This window comes from Chiroxiphia lanceolata, chromosome 28 (genome assembly GCF_009829145.1).
Source record: "Chiroxiphia lanceolata isolate bChiLan1 chromosome 28, bChiLan1.pri, whole genome shotgun sequence".
Classification (NCBI taxonomy): Eukaryota; Metazoa; Chordata; class Aves; order Passeriformes; family Pipridae; genus Chiroxiphia; species Chiroxiphia lanceolata.
The window spans coordinates 787,310-806,832 of NC_045664.1; the positions used below are offsets into that span (position 1 = coordinate 787,310).

At 47.4% G+C, this 19,523-nt stretch overlaps 2 protein-coding genes across 5 annotated transcripts in view; one reads left to right on the forward strand and one right to left on the reverse strand.

Annotated features, from left to right (window-relative positions):
- Positions 1-19,523, forward strand: part of GKN2 (gastrokine 2) — a 97,657-nt gene that overhangs the window by 18,642 nt on the left and 59,492 nt on the right. Inside the window, exons 1-3 of one of the 4 annotated variants that reach the window (XM_032712662.1) lie at positions 187-386; positions 4,053-4,172; positions 13,518-13,651. The gene's annotated coding sequence lies outside the window, so the exon portion shown is untranslated. Of the gene's footprint in view, positions 1-186; positions 387-3,981; positions 4,173-13,517; positions 13,652-19,523 lie in introns of those variants that run through there. The other 3 variants (XM_032712665.1, XM_032712666.1, XM_032712664.1) reach the window with 3 other exon arrangements.
- LOC116799481 overlaps positions 1-19,523 on the reverse strand; it is a 44,763-nt gene that overhangs the window by 18,278 nt on the left and 6,962 nt on the right. The gene's annotated exons all lie outside the window — the stretch shown is intronic.

The window sequence follows — 19,523 nt, forward strand, 5'->3', positions numbered from 1 at the left end:
GAGAGTTCGAAGGGGGTATGGTGTTATACGTAAAAATAACTTGTAGCCATTGTTGCACTGCAAGATGAAATCGAATTCTGGCCTCCGTGTCACCGTTTGGATCTGCCAGTCCGAAGGGCCGGTCCGATCCGTGCCGCCACACCGGGGGCCCCGCTCCCGGTTGTGCCCGGGCGGCAGCGCCAGCGCGGTGTGTGAGGGCGGCGCGCCCCGCGCTCCCCCTCCCTCGCTGCCGCCGCCGACGGCGGGCGGGGGGGAGAAAAAACCGGATGGGAAACGCCGAGAAAGCCCCTGCGCTGCCCGCGAGGAATCGCCCTTTGCTGAAGGTGTAAAGGACCGCGCTCCTGCTGCGGTGGAGGAGGGTGAGGCCGAGGCCCGAGCGGAGCGGGGTGAAGCGGTGCCGGGCCGGCAGGAGGGGAGCGGGAAGGGGCGGGAGGGCCGCGCGGGGGCGGGGGCGCCTCGGCGGGCCCGGCGCGTTTGTGCCATTGCAATTTGATTAATGTACAGTTTTTGAGGTCTTTTCATACCCTGAAGACCGGTGTTACACCTGCTACTGGTGTATCCAATCAGAATATCTATTCTGTGTTAAAAAATTCCTCAAAAGTCAGGTTCATTCAGCATCTTCAGTTTGCTTTAAAATACATGAGGGCATTCAAACACTTTTATTAGATTGTATGATGGGTTTTTAATTATACTCGAGTCACTCTTGAACTTTTTTCTGTCAATGCAGTTTTTCAGGTGTTTCTTTATCTTCATGTTTTGTCTGCTCTGGGATGAGCAGGAAGAGAAAAACAGAAGTAGGACTTGGGATAAAATCCTGCCACTTTGTAATGCTCATTGGGCATGCTCATAGATTGCCCTCAGGATTTAAATTTAAATAAAACTCAGGCCTTGTCCTTGTTTAGAAGGATCTTTTTTGGCAAGGAAAGCAACTCCAGTCTTCTGCACTGTTAGGAATATTTCTGTACCTCTGTACTTACATGACATTTTGAGAGTCCCTCAGGTTCACTGGAGTCTGCTGTCATGTCCCTCTTTAGGAATCCCATTTTGAGTCTTGTTCTCTTCACGATCAATCAAAACCTGGATCAATCTAAATTTGACTCATGAACATTGTGAGATGTAATGGCATGCCAGTTAGAGTAAAAAACCTGCCAGGGTGTCGTATTAGGATTAAATTCCTTGGGTCTGGAAAGAGCAACCACTTTGCTTCCTTGGTTCCATAATAGTTCCACATTTTGAATTTAAGCTTTTCGTGGAATAAAAGAAGCTTGGACATGTATTAAGCATCACAGTGTGTAATATTGTAGTAAAAACAGGAACCTAAGTACATGAAAGTAGAACAGTTTTGTGAGCAGTGGGGCCCTGCTGCCATGTTGGAATTCTGGCTTTAAGTGAGATCCTGTTGTAGAAGGCACTGTCCCATCCAGAAGCACCTGTGCCCTGCAATTCCCTGCACGGAGAGCAGGGAGGCTCTGGTTGCAGCCTGGCTGTGGGTATCCCTGTTTGCCCGCGAGGCTGCCAGGCTCTTGGCATGAGATGCTGCACCACAGACCCTGCTCAGGTCAGACCCCGCTCAGGTCAGACCCCGGCTGCCTCGGGGCTCTTGAACTCCGTGACAGTCTGGCCCATGGTCTCCAGGGGCTCAAAAGCCCCCAGAGAAACGTTCCCATTGACTCACAATAGGATAAGGGAAGAGGGCTGTGCCTGTGTGATCTCAGGGAAAATGCAGTGTAGAGCTGGAAAAGGAGAGGAGGGTCTCTCCAGAAACCCCAGGCAAGGCAGGCAGGAACTTCTGTTTAAATACTGCAACCCCACAGCTTTTCCTTGGAAGTGCTAAAATATTCTTGGGTACAGTTTTACTTTGGTTTTAATGTCAGTTGACCCCTAGAGACCCCAAAAGCCTTTTCCTGAACAGACCACGCTGCTGTGTCCTTTCTTTAGAGAAGCTCTGGGCTGTTCCTGAGTGGGTAAAGTGTCTCTTGGAGTAACTCCCATTAAAGGCCAAGGAAAGGGCCCCTGAGCAAGGAGGGAAGGTGAAGATCTGCTGTGTCCCACACAGACTGAGTTACTGATGTTTTAGATGAAGAAACTCTGCCCAACCTTTTTGCCTTACTTTTGGTCTAATTTGACTCTTTCAAATTTCCAACTTTAGTTGGTTAGGGGATGCTTCTTTGCTTCCTGTGTTAAACATTTATGAAACATTCTTAAATAATTTCTGTTTTTCAATTCCAGACTGCATTTAATACATTTTTTAATTCTGTCATTTACTCCTTGATTTCTGGGTTGATCAGAGAGCAGTAGTGTATCTGTCTATTTGCAACTGGCCATATTGCTTGGCAATGCTTATTTCTAAAATAAAACATTTTAATTCTTAGTATATTAAGAAGAAGTTAAAATAAAAATAACTCACTCACACCGATCTCTATAAATTCAGACTTCAGATCACATTATCTTAAATGGCTAATGCAGTAGGTATAGTGCAGTAATAGACAAGCAGTTTATTAATCTTAACTTTCAAGCATGAAATACCTTGCTCTAAGAAGTTTGATCCTGATAAGGAGTTTGATCCTGATAAGAAGTTTGATGGTAAAAGAAAAGGAAAAACTGATTAGATTTGGACTGAGAAAATAGGAGAACAATGTAGCTGAAATTTTTCCAACTTACTGTTGGGAATGTACCAGGAAAAGTCACTTAGAAACTGAACTGCATCATTCTAAACGTGTACTACAAGCACCCGTTTGATTTGGAACACAAAGGCTGTCAGCAGCAGACTCACCAGGAACTGGGTGAGCCAGGTAAGAGGGAATTCCTCTGCACAGAGCTTGGATGTGTTTTCCATATGGCCAAAAGCTCTGGAGCCTGTTCCTCCAGATGATGAAGCGATTGTCTCTGGGTGGTAGTGGGTGAGGCTGAGATCCCTGAGCATCAAAGAAACAAACCCAGAAAACAGCATTTAAAAAAACCAAAAACGGAGCTCAGAACCTTTACACACATCTTTGGTAACGGGGAAGGGGTTATTCATGGGCAGTGGAACTTTTGAATGAACTTTGAGAAGGTTCTCTTCACTTATTGGAGCCTTGTCTCAATCAATTGGCTTTCACACCACTTTCATCCACCATCCTACCGTGTCTCCTTGAGGTGGTGTAGGAAACCGTTTGCCAAGCCAAAACCTCCTGTTCGTTGAAGCAATGATGCAGGTGTTCTTTGAAAACACTTTAGTTGCAACGTAGCCCTGTTAAAATTAAACAGAAAACCCCTTTTTGTTGCAAACAGAGAAGGAGAAGTGGATTGCTAGAGAGAGGCACTGGTTAAAACAAAGGCTTTGTAGAGTGCAAACAGTCATAGGGAAAGAAAAATATTGGTCCTTTCAATTATATTGTTTCGGTAAATGTGTCATGGAGGCTGTTGCTTCTTCCAGTAATGTCACGTGTGTGATTTGTTCTCCTGCTTAAGGCAGGTGAAGGAATTTGCTGCTGGAAAGCTCAGTGCACTCACAGTACAGCAGAACCAGTCCCATGGCTGCAGGAGCATGTTGCTCTTGTAGATTGTTTTAAAGGGGAGGTAATTCCTGGCCTCAAAGGGGAGGCTAGGAAACTGTTAATGCTGTTGTGTCAAACCTTGCATTCAGGCTTTATCCTGACCTGGCTTTCATGTACCTTATGCATCCACCTTGTATCTATCTAGATAAGCTTTAGCATTTCACGTGTGTGTGGCACCCCTGAGAGAGAGCACTTCTCTCTTTCATGTTTGAGTAGGCAGATGGAGTTACATCCCTGCCAGAAGGGACATTTCACCCATGCAGTCCCCACCCCTCTGGCATTTTCTCTCTATGATCCTGCAGAAATCACTAAGAGGTCACTTGGTGCCAAGAAAGACTCAAAATCATTTAAACTGTTCAACCTTAAGAGTTTTATGAGAAAGTGATTCGTCTACTTACAGTGAACTTCATTTTGATGGTAGGCCAGGCAAACTCTGCTGGTAATTGATGTGTACTCTTAGTTTTTATACATAATACCCCAAAGTTAAATGTGAAAATGGGTTTACCCTATTGGCAGGTGCCCTGTGTTCACAGAAGCATGACGGGGTTCCTGAGGAAGTGCTCTGATAAGAGGAGGCTTTGATAGCAGCCTGATTGAATTCATTGCGTAGAGGGAGATGAAAGAAAACTTGTCATGGTAAGTCCAGAGTATGTAACAGTAACTTTTAAATGGAAAAGAATAATGATCAGAACCAGAGAACACATTTCCAGTAAACTTGTAATGACACTTTGTGGCTGTGTGGCAAAGGACTCAGCCTGACATTGTACCTATAACCAAAACCACCATTCAAATCAGGGCAGGTGGTGATCTTGCTGTGTTAAAAATGTTACCAGTCCTTGGAGATCATGAGGCTGGTTTTAAATCACAGAAATTCCTGAGTTCTGTTGTTGACCTTCCCTTCTGAGCTCGTTCGGTCAGGACATGTATCTTCACAGAGCCTCTTCATGGAAGTAGCACCTGATTATAGACCAAGGGCTGATTTGAGAAAGGGACCATAAACTGGAGGTAACAAAGATGTAAGGGAGGAGCAGTGACATCAGGCATTTTATATCAGCTGTTATTTGGGAAGTAGATTTTAATATTTTTCTGAGTTTGATACTGACATACAGAGCCATGGCCCAAGAGCTTCTGGTAATTTGGGTTTGTTTCTTCACTGTGCCTGTTCCAGAGGCAGCACTGCTGGGGAGCTCATTTCCTGCTCCCCCAAGTGCCCTGTATTTGACAGCAGTTCTGTCAGTTCCTGTGTGCCTACTGTGCCCTTGGCTGTAGTTCAGGGAGAGTTTGCACACTAAAGCTTCTTTTGCATTGCCAGGATGGCACACTGGGGACTCGGTGTCACTCTGAACTGGTGTCTCTGAGCACAGTTCATCCCTGCCATCCATTGCTGAGGGTCATTGTTGCAGCTGTTACTGGGAAAGCCAGGTGTCCTGGCTCTTAGCCAGAATCTCCGGACGCTGCGTCTTCCTTTCCTTGAGAAGTGGAGGCCCAATTCTCACTTCTGCTGGTGAGGGCCACCCTCTGTCCTTCTGCTCCTGCCTGATGCCTGCCTCGGACTCCCTGAGTGCCGAGTAGGTGGAGCAGTCTGGCTCTGCTTCTCATCTCTTTCACATCCCCTTTGCAGTTTGCTGGAGGTGTCAGATATGGTGAATGAAAAGATTTATGGGACTGATTTGTGGATGGAGTCAGGTATGTTCTTAGCCTCCAAGACCCCAAATACCTATCATGTATGTGTCACAAAATCTTCTCATAGCCTTTGGAAATTCCATTAATGGAGTCATTCTCAAGAAAGGCAGGAGAAACTGGGCTGTATAATCCTCATCCCTGCAGTGTCCTTAGCAACTGTGGGAAGCAGCTTTGTCTGTGTCTTCCAACAACCAGAGCCAACATGGCCATTGCAGTAACGTGTCACACTTGGACCCCTGAATCTGCACATCTTCCACCAGCTGCTGATTGCTTGAGTAGTTTGTATGGGAAAGGCACAGTTCGAGCGCTTGCCATGAAGGTTGGCTTACAGAACTATTGAGCCAGTAGAATAGTCAGGAAAAAGGGCAGGGAATGGGGCTTTGACTGGGTAAGCCCCCGGTCATTTTTCCAATAAAAGGTTGTCTCCTCTTTCAAACTCTGCTCAAGGCATTCTGTTTCCATAGTAAAATTCTTGTACCCCTGTGCAGCAAACTCCCAAGGCCAAGAGTTGTTCCAGTTTTCACCCTTTCCTCAAATTAGTGTTTTGTTCTGGACACACACTTACATTTTCATGTGGGTTTTTTGCTCTTTACTGTCTAGCAGGAGTAAAACTGCTGGAATTCTTTCTGGTTTCATCCTGGAAGCTTGAACTTGATATTTTCCTTTGTAACTGTGGAACATTATTAATTCTACTTGACCTGTCCTTGAGCCACAGTTTTCTAGGCTGGGACTCAATCCTGGTCCAGTCCTGATCTGCAGAGGTGCCGAAGCCTTTCTGCATAACCCTGCCTTTATCTAGAGCATGGCCCACTTGAGTGCAAATGGGAGCATGGGGAGTTATGTTGGTTTTTTGAGGTGTTGCTTCATTCTTTACTTTTCTCCCACTACCTCCTCACTCCCTGATAAAGTAAATATTTATGAAAAGTACCTGTGAGTCACCAGGAGAGTTTATCGTGATCATATAATCTCCCCTTGACTTGATTGAATCCTTCTCCTTTAGATATGAAAACTCTTGTTGAGCACTCAGACTTGAACTGAAATGGTGCAATTATTCTTTTCACTTGATGCTCAAGATTCTTTGATTTTCTAGTGGATGCTAGTGTCAACTAATGGGTCAGATTCTGGCAATTTTGCTTAGATTAAGAGTAATTCTGTATCTTAATGATACAGTTACCAGTGGAGTTTTGGGATTTTGATCATGGATCAACTTTTATGACACCAAGCCTGCTGGCAACACATGGGATCCACCTATCTCAAAGACGAAAAAGGATCTTAGCTCAGGGATTGGCAGGGCTTGTTGAGAGGGTTTTAAATTAGACTCTCTACATCACTCTCTACAACTCCCTGACAGGAGGGGGGAGCCAGGTGGGGGTTGGTCTCTTCTGCCAGGCAATGATCAGCAAGACAAGAGGGCATCGTCTTAAGCTCTGCTAGGGGAGGTTTAGGTTGGATATTAGGAAGAAATTCTTTACAGAGAGGGTAATCAGGCACTGGAATGGGCTGCCCAGGGAAGTGGTGGATTCTCTGTCCCTGGAGGTTTTTAAGGTGAGACTGGATGTGGCATCAGTGCCATGGGCTGGGAACCACGGCGGGGTTGGATGAAGGATTGGGCTTGATGATTTTAGAGGTCCCTTCCAACCCAACTGATTCTGTGATTCTGTGATTCTATGATTCTATGAAGGATGTGGGGACATAGCCAAGCTCAAGAGATAAGGTGTGGGAAGGGGAGAACTATCGTGACCACCCAGGGAGCAAAAAGAGGCTTACAAGGGGATACCTCCAGCAAGAACAGGCATCCAAAGACATAAGCACAGGACAGAATTATGGGATATCCCTTTGCACCCCCACTGAGATGCTAACACAGTCAAATGCCTCTGTAAAGTGCCTGTAGACCAACTCACTCAATATGGGGAACAAAAAGGAGGAACTAGACATCTGTGTGCAGTCACAGGCCTTTGATCTCCTTGCAATTACAGAGACCTGGTGGGACAACTCGGATGACTGGAATGTTGTCATGAGGGGATACATCTGTTTAGGAGAAAAGGCGGAAGGCAGGAGGGCGTGGTGGTGGAGTTGCCCTCTGTTTGAGGGGATTTTGCCCTCTACTGGTGGTTATTTGCCATCTGTTTGGAATGTATTGAGCTCTGTCTTGGGGTGGATGACAAGCAAGTGGAGAGCTTATGAGTTAGGATAAAAGGGAACACTAGTAAGAGCGACATCATTGTGGGTGTTTGCTACAGGTTGCCTGATCAGGAGGAGGAAGAAGTGGATGAAGCCTTCTACAGACAGCCTCAAAGTGACTGGTTCTTGTGGGGGACTTTAACTACCCTGACATCTGCTGAAGAAGCAATACAGTGAAGCAGAAACAGTCCAAGAGGTTCCTGAAGAACATTGAAGTCAACTTCCTGTCAGAGTAGTGGAGGACCCCACAAGGAATGGTGTGCTGCTCAACCTCCTACTAACAAACAGAGAAGGCCGCACTGGAGGGGTGAAGGTTGGGGGCAGCCTTGGCTGTTGGGACCATGAGATTGTGGAGTTCAGTGTCGGGCTGTAAGATTGTAACCATGGACTTCAGGAGAGCTAACTTTAGCCCCTTTAGGAATCATCTTGGAAGAATCCTGTGGAAACAGTTTGTGCAGGAAAGAAGGATCCAAGAGAGTTGGTTGGTATTTAAGGATCACTTCCTCCAGGCTCAAGAATGCTGCATCTCAATGAGAAGAAATCAGGCAGAGGGCAAGAGACCTGCATGGATGAATAAAGAACTCCTGTTATTACTGAAGCATAAGCAGGAAATATACAGGATAGAGAAGCAGGGTCAGGCCACTTGGAATCATAGAATCAGAGAACCAGACAGGTTGGAAGGGACCTCTGAGATCATCAGGCCTAACCCTTGATCCAACCCCACCGTGGTTCCCAGCCCATGGCACTGATGCCACATCCAGTTTCACCTTAAAAACCTCCAGGGATGGAGAATCCACCCCTTCCCTGGGCAGCCCATTTCAATGGCTGACTACCCTCTCTGTAAAGAATTTCTTCCCAATATCCAACCTAACCCTCCCCTGGCACAGCTGAAGCCCGAGCCCTCTTGTCTTGCTGATGGTTGGGTGGGCAAAGAGACCAACCCCCAGCTGGCTCCCCCCTCCTGTCAGGGAGTTGCAGAGAGTGAGGAGGTCTCCCCTGAGCCTCCTCTTCTCCAGGCTGAACAGCCCCAGCTCCCTCAGCCTCTCCTCACAGCACTTGTGCTCCAGTCCCTTCCCCAGCCTCGTTGCTCTTCTCTGGACCTGCTCCAGCCCTTCAACATCCTTCCCAAACTGAGGGGCCCAGAACTGGGCACAGCACTCCAGGTGTGGCCTCACCAGTGCTGAGTCCAGGCCAACAATCACTTCCCTGCTCCTGCTGCCACACTATTCCTGATCCAGGCCAGGATCCATTGGCCTCTTGGCCACCTGGGCACACTCTGGCTCATGTTCAGCTTCCTGTCAATCCAAACTCCCAGGTCCCTTCCTGCCTGGCTGCTCTCCAGCTCTGTCCCAGCCTGGAGCTGCCAGGGGTTGTTGTGGCCAAAGGGCAGGACCCGGCCCTTGGCCTGGTTGAACCTCATCCCGTTGGAATCAGCCCATGGATCCAGCCTGTCCAGGTCCCTCTGCAGAGCCCTCCTGCTTTCCAGCTGATTGACACTCCCCCTCAACTTGGTATCATCTGCAAATTTGCTGATGATGGACTCAATCCCCTCATCTAAATCATCAATAAAGATATTAAATAGAACTGGGCCCAGCAATGATCCCTGGGGACACCACTGGTGACCAGATCCCAACTGGATGCAGTTCCATCCTCACCACTCTCTGGGCCCGGCCCTCCAGCCAGTTCCTAACCCAGCACAGGGTACCCCTGTCCAAACTGTGGCTGCAGCTTTTCCAGGAGTGTGCCATGGGAGACGGTGTCCAAGGCTTTGCTGAAAAGTCCAGACAGACACATCCACAGCCTTCCCCTCATCCACCAGGTGGGTCATGTGGTCATAAAAGAAGATCAGGTTGGTCAGGCAGGACCTGCCCCTCCTAAACCCGTGCTGGCTGGGTCTGATCCCTTGTCCATCCTGTAGGTGCTGTGTGATTGCACCCAGGATGATCTGCTCCATAACCTTACCAGGCACTGAGCTCAGGCTGACAGGCCTGGAGTTTCCCGGGTCCTCCTTGCAGCCCTTTTTGTGGATAAGCGTGACATTCGCCAACTTCCAATCATCTGGGACCTCCCCAGTGAGCCATGGCTGTTGGGAAATGATGGAGAGAGGCTTGATGAGCTCTTCTGCCAGCTCCCTCATCACCCTCCCATCTGGTCCCAAAGACTTGTGAGGATCCAAGTGGCTCAGCTGGTCACAAACTGTTTCCTCCTGGATTACACAGGGCTATTCAGCTTCTTGTCTCTTTCTACAAGCTCCAGAAGCCAGCTGTCCTCAGGACAACCTGTCTTACTGTTGGAAACTGAGGAAAAGAAGGTGTTAAATACCTTAGCCTTTTCCTGATCTTTGATAACTATATTCTTGCCCATGTCCAATAAAGAATGGAGGTTTTCCTTGCCCCTCCTTTTGCTACTGATGTATCTGTAGAAGGACTTTTTGTTATCCTTCACAGAAGTGTCTAGATTGACTTTAAATTTTGCCTTCGTCTCTCCAGTTTTCTTTCTACGTGACCTAACTATATTCCTAAACTCTTCCTAACCAGCCCTTTTTTCCATAATTTGTAGGCTCTCTTTTTTACCCTAATTTCCTTCAAAATCCCCCTGTTCAACTAGGCCGGTCGCCTTCCCTGTCGGCTCGCCTTTCGGCACACTGGGACAGCTCCTGTGCACTCAAGACTTGCTTCTTGAAGCATGTCCATCCCTCCTGGACCCCTTTGTTTTCAAGGGCTGTTTCCCAGGGTACACTCTGAATCAGTCTTCTGAATAGGCCAAAATCTGCCCTCCAGAAGTCCAGCGTAGAGGTTTTATTGATGGCCCTCCTTGCATCCCTGAGTATTGAAAACTCTCTTATTTCATGGTCACTGTGCCCTACATGGCCTCTGACCACCACATCTCCCACCAGCCCCTCTCTGTTTGAGAACAGAAGGTCTAGTGGCGCCCCATCCCTGGTAGGCTCATTTACTAGCTGGAGCAGGAATGAATATAGAGAGGTTGTCAGAGTAAGTAGAAATGAGATAAGGAAGACCAAGGCCCATCTGGAATTAAATCTGGCCAAGGATGTCAAGGACAACAAGAAGGATTTCTTCAAATACATCAACAACAAAAGGAAAACCAAGGCTAATGTGGGCTCATTAGTTAATGGAGAAGGGACCCTGGTGACAGAAGACACAGAGAAGGCAGAGTTACTGAATGCCTTCTTTGCATTGGTCTGCACTGATAAGACCAACCCTCAGAGATCCCTGACCCAAGGCCATCTTGGAAGCAAAATTTCCCTTGGTCAAGGAGGATTGGGTTAGAGAACACCTGGGCAAATTTGACATCCACAAGTCTGTGGGCCCTGACGAGATGCATCCACGAGTGCTGAGAGAGTTTGTGGATACCTCAGCAAGGCTACTTCTGATCATCTTTGAAAGGTTGTGGCAATCAGGAGAGGTGCTGGGTGACTGGAAGAAAGCAAATGTCACCCCAGTCTTCCAAAGAAGGAGACCCAGGGAACTACTGGCCAGTCAACCTCCCCTCCGTCCCTGGAAAGGTGATAGTGCCTCATTCTGGAGGCCATCACTGTCCACCTGGAGGACAAGGAGGTGATCAGGAGAAGTCAGCGTGGATTCACTAAAGGTGAATCATGCTTGAGCAACCTGATTGCCTTCTATGATGAAATGAGAACCTGGATGGATGAGGGGTGGATATTGTTGATGAATGGATTAGCAGTGGATACTGTTGACCTCAACTTCAACAAGGCTTTTGACTCTGTCTCTCACAACATCCTCATAGGCAAACTCAGGAAGTGTGCACTGGATGTGTGGACCCTGAGGTGGATTGAGAACTGGCTGAGCGACATCTCAGGAGATCATAACCAAAGGCACAGGGTCTATTTGGAGGCCTGTCACTAGTGGTGTCCCCCAGGGTTCAGTGCTGGGCCCAATATTGTTTAACTTACTCATCAGTGACTTGGATGAGAGGGTTGATGCCTCCTCAACAAGTTTGCTGCCGACACAAACATGGGAGGGATGGCCGATCCCCCAGAGTGCTGTGCAGCCCTTCAGAGGGACCTTGACAGGTTGGGGAGATGGGCAGAGAAGATATGTGTGAAGTTTAGCAAGAGCAAATGCAGGTCCTGCATCCAAGGAAAATAACCCCAAGCATTGGTACAGGCTGGGGGTGACCTGCTGGAGAGCAACTCTGTGGAGAAGAACCTGGGGGTCCTGACGGACAATAAGTTGTCCCTGAGCCAGCAGCATGCCTTGTGGGCAAGAAACTGAAATGGTGTTCTGGAGTGCATTAGGAAGAACGTTCCCAACAGGTCGAGGGAGATGATCCTGCCTCTCTGCTCAGATCTAAAGAGGCCACATCTAGAGTCCTGTGTCCAGTTCTGGACTCCTCAGTACAGGAGAGACATGGAGCTCCATGGTCCAGTGGAGGCTATGAAGATGATGTGGAGACTGGAACATCTCTCTCACAAGGACAGGCTGAGAGAGTTGGGCCTGTTTAACCTCAGGAAGAGGAAACTGAGAAGGGACCCCCATCAATGTCAGTGTCTGTGGAGAGGTGTCAGAGGATGGACAAGGCTCTGCCCAGCAACAGGACAAAAGGCAATGGACAGAAACTGATGCCTGGGAAGCTCCACCTGAATATGAGGAAGAACTTCCTTCCTGAGCAGTGACCAAGCACTGGAACAGGTTGCCCAGGGAGGCTTCAGACTCTCCGTCACTGGAGATACTCTAGGACCATTTGGATGCAATCCTGTGCCATGTGCTCTGGGTTGACCCTACTGGAGCAAGGAGGCTGAACTAAATGACCCACTGTGGTCCCTTCCAACCTGACTCATTCTGTGATTCTGCGATTGAAAACATTTGGCCATATGAAAATAACAGAGAAATTAGGTTTCCTGGGACAATAAATGTTGCTGTGTTGTAACAAGATATTACTTGCTCTACCTGTTTCTCAAAGTGTAACAGATGAGGAAAGAGGGGTTTTATTTGGGGAAAAGTTTAAGAGGCTTCACTTAAATTTGAAGTATGGAAGGCACAAGGACTGCTTTGAGAATGTGACATCATTGTGAAATGTCATGTTCACCAAGGGGTTTGGAGTCATGGCTTCCTAAGCCAAACCTCCCTCTGCCTGAGGCCTGGGGAAAGTGAAATTAGAGGGGTTACAGCCCTTCTTATGTAGCTCCTTCCTTCAACTACTTCATACAGAAGGCACTTTGAGGACTCTGGTGCTTGGCTCCGAGCATGTGTGCGCTGATTTCAGGTACTTTCCTGGGAGATATGTGATAAACTGTGGGGAAAAAGCCTCCAAAAAGCAAGGCTTTCCTGTTGGAGGTATATCCGGGCTTTGTCTGAGACAACCAACTTGGACTGTGTTCTCTCTTGCAATCGTGTTAATTAGTCAAATGCTTTTTAGAAATTAATCGTTAATTTTTGTCTTTGTCTGATGAGCAGAATTCAGTCAGTCAGTAGAAGCTGAAAACTATGAGATCGTGGTTGCTGCTGAAGCTCTCCTTCAGTGAATAACTGTGGATCTCCCAGGTCACTCTGCCCTTACCTGTGTCTAAGCACATTGATGCTTAGGAAAGCAGGAGCTCATGTTTCTTGGGTGTTTTTTCAGAAGAAATGAGTATATAAAGGCATAATGACTAAAGGAAAGTTAAATTGGGCTTTACTTCAATGGCACTTAAATTCAAGTAAAGCTTATTGCAACCAACTGATGCCTTGGTTGGACTCCTTGAGTGCAGAGGAGGTGTAGTCTGCCGGCAGTGGGAGTGCAGCGCCCTGTGTTTCAATATGTTCATGTTGTACCCACTGTGCACAAGGTCTTATATATGGTGCTTGAGAGTAATAAACTACCAAAGGAAAAGACTTATAGTTCCTCTAATCAGACTGCTAAGAAGTTGTTTTGGTTCATGACATGGCTGGAGTTCCTTTTTATTTCACACATGTATGTTTGGTATTAAAACACAGATAAAACTACTAAGAAGTTTCTTTCCAGTCCCTACTGGAAAAGGAGTTTGAGAAATGCCAAGGAGAAGGCAAAGTAGGGCATGACAAGAGCTGAATGATTGTATTAAGGTACTAAATCCTTCCTGAACTTTGTTTCTTGCCTATTTTTCTCATTCTTCAGTGTCCACAAAATGAGAACTGATGGTCTGTGAGGGAATTAAAAAAACTTGAACCGTACCGAAAAGGAAGGAGTTTGACAGCAACAAACTGCTGCCTGTGTCTCTCCTCTGCTGGGACTGCTGTGTGCTCATCCAGGTAATTCAGATGCTTTTCCCCAAGGCCTGCCTCAGGGAACTCTGCAGCCTTTCAACCCCCTACACAATGAAGCCTCTGGGGCCACTGAGAGGGTGCCAAAAACTGAGGGACTTCATATGACTGGTGTTTGTGCTAGATAGATTTGTATTCACCTGGATAACCCAGAGCATCCTGCCCTTTCTGTTAGAGAAGAGGAAATAATCTTGATTTTAAAATTCTGAGCAACAGGGACCCTGCCTTGCTAAAAAAAACCAAAGGTACTCTGATTCCCCTCTAAAATTCTCAACTGTCAAATGTTTGGGCTTGGCTTCTCACTCTGTTTGATTTTTATCTCTGACAGTGGCTTGACCAGGAGAGGATTGGGAATCTTTCGCTGTCTCAGGTGATCAACAGTTCTGTTTATACTGTGTATGCATCTTTGAAGGACATTTTCAACCACTTTAGTGTTCAACATGAGACCATTACCCAGTCCCTGCTATTCACTGCAAAAGAAAAGACTTGATATTATAGGTAAAGAACAACTTGGTAAATCCCAGAAAGGAGACTCCTCTTGCCCTAAAAAAGGTAGATTCATTGCATTGTCCTTCCTTCTTTCTGCCTTTTGTGCCACTTCAATCAAGATTTTTTATGTGAGGCATCTTTCTCTGTGCAGGGAAAGGAAGGTCGTAACTCTGAATGTGTTGTTTGTAATGTACACACCCCAGGGCTTGCCCAGCTCTCTGGGTGTGCCCAGTGTTGAGAGCTGGCAATGAAATGAACATTAGAAGAGCTCGAAGGGGTCAGAAGAGAGACAGTCAAAATGCTTTTTGTGGAATTTCATAGATGACTGAGGTGCACAGTAATGAGAAACAAACCAGAGATGTTCTATGCAAAGGATTTTTAATTGAAAGCTTTGGTCACCAATTGTTTCAGCATCTGACCCATCAAGACCAAAACTCTTGACAGAGGAAATGCAAGGGAAGAAGGGCACCGGGGTTGGCTTTAGGCAGCAGCTCTGGAGCCCTCACACTTGTTTCAAGAAAGCTGAGAGCTTTGGAGCTCGTAATTCGGGCAGTACTTCAACTCCACAAGTCGCAGGACATCAAGTGCAGTGCATGATTGTGTATTGTAGCTGTAATTGAGTCCTTTAAAAAAAACCCAAATTACTATGAGTTAGTAGCTGAGATATTGGCAGGTAATCTATGAGGGTGCATTTTTGTTGCTCAGAGCAAGTAAGGTTGTGAATAATTGCTGCAATAGAAATGTTTTAATATACAAATATAAGATTCTTTTTGGAGTCACAAAACACTAATGCAATGAGACAATAGTGGTTCATAGAATTACCCCTTTTCTTAGCCAGGGCATTGACAAGGAAGTCAGCCTGAAAAATTCTGAGCCCAAACTTAAGGCACCTTAACTTCATAGAAAGGGGTAGTACGGATTTGGAGCAGGTCAGTTCTGCAGGCTGGGACTCAAGCCTGGTGCAGTGGTGATCTGCAGAGATGCCAAAGGCTTTCTGCCTAACCTGATGCTCTTGTTTTCTATCTGTCTTGAGTTGGAAGAGGACCACTGGTGCGGTAGTCATTCCCCAAGGGGAATAAAGTGCCAGGTGAGAGAGAGACAGAATTGATTTGCTTGCACTCACCGTGAACTTCATAAGCTCTGTAGATGGTGAGTCCGCTGCACATAGCAATTGTGTTTGCTCCATAGGAGTTGAGGTTGTTGACCAATCCACTGGTGACAAAGGTGAGCTTCCTTGTAAGTCTTCCAAGACCCACCTGGTTCTAGACACCAAAAGAGAGCATTCAGCAAGATCAGTGGCGTGATGCGTTTCATGCCGGGCATATGGCGAGTTCTGCAGTGACGAGCCGGTGCTTGGGTTGTGACTGCCCCCTGCCTTTAGTGGTGCCTTTTAATGGCCTGGGGCCCATGGGAGCAGTAGTGTGCCTTGAAGACAGTTCCTAAGGTAGCCCTTTGTAAGGCAGTCAAGGTACAGGGAGCCTAAGGAGAAGGGGCAGCGCAAGGCAAGCACGGAGCAGGAGCGGAGGAGCGCAGCCGGTGTGTTAAGCCAGACATTTGAGCAAATCATTTGCTTGGTCACTGTCCTCTCCCCTCCCAGAGCTGCTCAGGCTGGAGGTGTGGCAGGAGAAGTTTTCCTACTTGAAGGTTTTGTTGCCTGGACCAAACCCCTGGATGCCTGTCAGAAAAGGGAGTCCGAGCAATGGCAGCTGCAAGGCAAAGGTCTGAGCTGACAAATGCAGGGTGGTATTGCAGGGCCTCTGAAGACCTTGGAAGAATTGCCATGCCCAAAGAATTGGTGCCCTTGCAGGATTCCTGAGAGAAAGGGTTTCTCAGCAAGCTGCAGAGCTCAGCTTCCTCAGACAAAGCGCAGTTGGCAGAGGGAATGAGGGCCCCCCCGCCCCCCTTTTCTTTGGACAAACCATCCCCAGGGCAAATTGCCAAGCCGCACTGCTGTGGAGGGCAAGACAGTCCTGCCACGTGGGACAAGCTGCTCCTCTCCAGCAGCAAAAAGCACAGTTAAGAAACGGCCCAATGGACTCCAGTGGAAAGACACACTTGGCAGGGATGACTGGGATTGTTAGAGGCTTTCCAAATTTGAGTGGAATTTGATCAAAGGGTTTTGGAAAGCCCATTGCACTGTGTTTCCTTCTCACTGCTAAGTAAGAAGTTGAAGTCAGCTACAGGAGGCTCAGAGATGCACCTTAGGACAAGCAAGCGTGAAAATTTAGTTAAAACTGGATATTTTTGCTCAAGCCTGTACTTGGTTCAGTCTTCCCTTTTTCTTGCCCACCAGGCCTTCTAGACCTTTAAAGGCATGATTTTTAAGGACTCAGTTCTCCAACTTCAGGGTAAACCAGTGTCTACCAGCGGTGAGTGTGCTGAAAACTGAGATAATTTTAAAATGTCTGTGCTATTTCAATGGGCTGAAATAGTGCTAATATGTTGCTTAGTTATTCAAAGATGTTTTGAGAGCTTATTTAAAATTTTCCTGCTTATTAGAATATTTGTTTTTAACAAACAAGATCTCCTCAAAAGAATAAATTTTTCAGTGTGCAAAGAATGGGAGATTATAAAGACTACCTTATGAAAAATTTAAACTCTTGGACCATATGTGAGAATGAAAAAGCAGGCAATATAAATATTAATTGAAAACAATGTAAAAATTCCCTAAAATATCTGCAATATAACATGAAAAAACTCCTCTAAAAACATCAGAATAAGGGTATTCTAATTATAGAGAAGTCTCAAATGACATAAGAATAAAATATCATTGAAATAAATAGAACTGCGTTATCAGTGGTGTCATCAAAATGGCTTTTAAGGGCCTGATGGATTAGAAACTTTTGAAAGCAAAATTTTGGACAACATTTACTTTGAATTACTGTACAATATGCCAAGTGATTGCTCCATGATACTCTTACCCCGCCCTGTGCAGCTACTTTCACAAGAGAATCAAAGCTGGGCATCTCAGTTCTGTTCATGACGGAAATGTAGCAGGCGTTCTGTTGCGAGACTTTGGTTGCAATGACGCCCTGGAAAGAGAAACTTATTGAGCACTCACAGTGCACTTTTCCAACTGTTAAGACAGGGAGAAAGACTGGATTAAAACAGTAAGGAATGTCCATAATTTTTATCCCAACTTGTGGACGCAGAAAGTTAAGAAGAAAGCAAGAAGCCCCGTGCCTTGGTCAGCTGCAGCGGGAGGCAGCCTCCTCGCACAGTGCCCGGCAAAGCGCGCTCCCTGCCACTCACCGTGTTGTAGTTCCAGATGCTTTTCCATGACAAACGCTTGCTCTTTTGCTCGATAATTGCTTCTTGTGTTTGGCTGTTGATGTTAATGCTTTGCGAGACACCAGAGATGGAGATATGGGAATCTCCCCCACCAAAGGAAATCTGGCCATCACCACCAAAGATGATTTCATGGTCATTATCCGTCTGCTGTGATTGCTAAACCACATGAAAAATTTTATAAGGTAAAATTAATCAGATGTCAGCACAAAGCCTTTAAAAAAAATTCCTGACTAGAATAGAAGAAGTGCTGCCCACAGGGAAAACCAGCAGTGAGCTCAGGATTTTCCTAAAGGCAAAGACTCAAGGCTGTGGCAAAGTTGGGCAGTAACTGTAAGAATGCTTTGCCTGCCTTCCCCGAATCATTGCTGCATCTTACAGCTGTCATGTGGTGCCTTTAGAGCGTGAGGTGTGCAAGAGAAGTAGCCAGAAAGAATGCAGGCTCAAAGGCTTGAAGGGAAAGCTCTGGTCACCCCCTGCTGTGTTTCAACCTCTGCATCCCCAAGAAGGAAGCTCTCCAAAGAGGAGATGCCGGACCAGAGGGGCATAGGGCATGCCTTTGGGCAGCCCCTGCCCTCAGCTGGAGAAGGGTAAGGGTTTCAAACCTGATCACTCTGGGCATTGCTGTTACAGTACTTCAGGTCCACAACTCTAAGGACATTGAGGGTGACGCATGGTCCCTGGTTGACTTGGAATCCTGGAAAAGCAAGACAAAAAAAACCTGACCCAGGGCACTGAAGAGGCAGGCTGGTGCCACTTATTGGGCCCTGTCAGGCTGGGAGCTTCTGAGAGGAACCTGCCCAGTGCAGGTCCTGAAAGTCATGGGCAATGCCATCCTTGACCCGGGAACAACCAGCAGGGAAGGAAACCACTTGGCCTGGTGCTTTGAAGCGCACGGGTGTTTGGTGGCTTGCTGGGTGAACTCCTGAGCAAGGTCCGAAGGGAAGGACAGGGGATCTTGGCACGAGCCTTTGTCTTTGCCCGGGCGTGGCAGAGGAGGTCAAGGAGGGCCAAAAGTCGGGGCCCAAACTGAAGCCCCATGAAGCTTGACGGAAGGGAGGTGGAAGGGTTTGGAGCAGGTCAGTTCTGCAGGCTGGGACTCAAGCCTGGTGCGGTGGTGATCTGCAGAGATGCCAAAGGCTTTCTGCCTAACCTGACGCTCTTGCTTTCTGTCCGTCTTGAGTTGGAAGAGGAGCACTGGTGCAGTAGTCATTCCCCAAGGGGAGAAAAGTGCCAGGTGAGAGAGAGACAGAATTGATTTGCTTGCACTCACCGTGAACTTCATAAGCTCTGTAGATGGTGAGTCCGCTGCACATGGTCGTGATGTCTGCTCCGTAGAAGTTGAGGTTGTTGACCAATCCACTGGTGACAAAGGTGAGCTTCCTTGTAAGTCTTCCAAGACTGACCTGGTTCTAGACACCAAAAGAGAGCATTCAGCAAGATCAGTGGCGTGATGCGTTTCATGCCGGGCATATGGCGAGTTCTGCAGTGACGAGCCGGTGCTTGGGCTGTGACTGCCCCCTGCCTTTAGTGGTGCCTTTTAATGGCCTGGGGCCCATGGGAGCAGTAGTGTGCCTTGAAGACAGTTCCTAAGGCAGCCCTTTGTAAGGCAGTCAAGGTGCAGGGAGCCTAAGGAGAAGGGGCAACGCAAGGCAAGCGCGGAGCAGGAGCGGAGGAGCGCAGCCGGTGTGTTAAGCCAGACGTTCGAGCAAATCATTTGCTCAGTCGCTGCCCTGGCCCTTCAGAGCTCCTCAGGCTTGAGACTGGAAGCCTGCAGCCACGTCAAAGGGAAGCAAAGAGGGCAGCAGCAAGAGCACGCAGGTCCTTTTTCCACTGGGACTCTTTGCAAGTGCTGCTTAGGAGCTGTCTGAGAAGTGTGGGAGTTGGAGCGGGACAGGTCTTTCTGAAGAGCTCCAGAGTGCTTTGTTTCCCATGAACTTCCACTCTGGTCTCCTACTGGGGGCCTTTGTCACCTGCACCAAGCCCCGGGATGCCTGTCTTTCCTCCTATGACCTCGGCTTCCCGCTGCTCTCTAGCTCCTTCCTCAGCTACGGCCACGGGCCTGCAGTTGTGGCTCATGCCA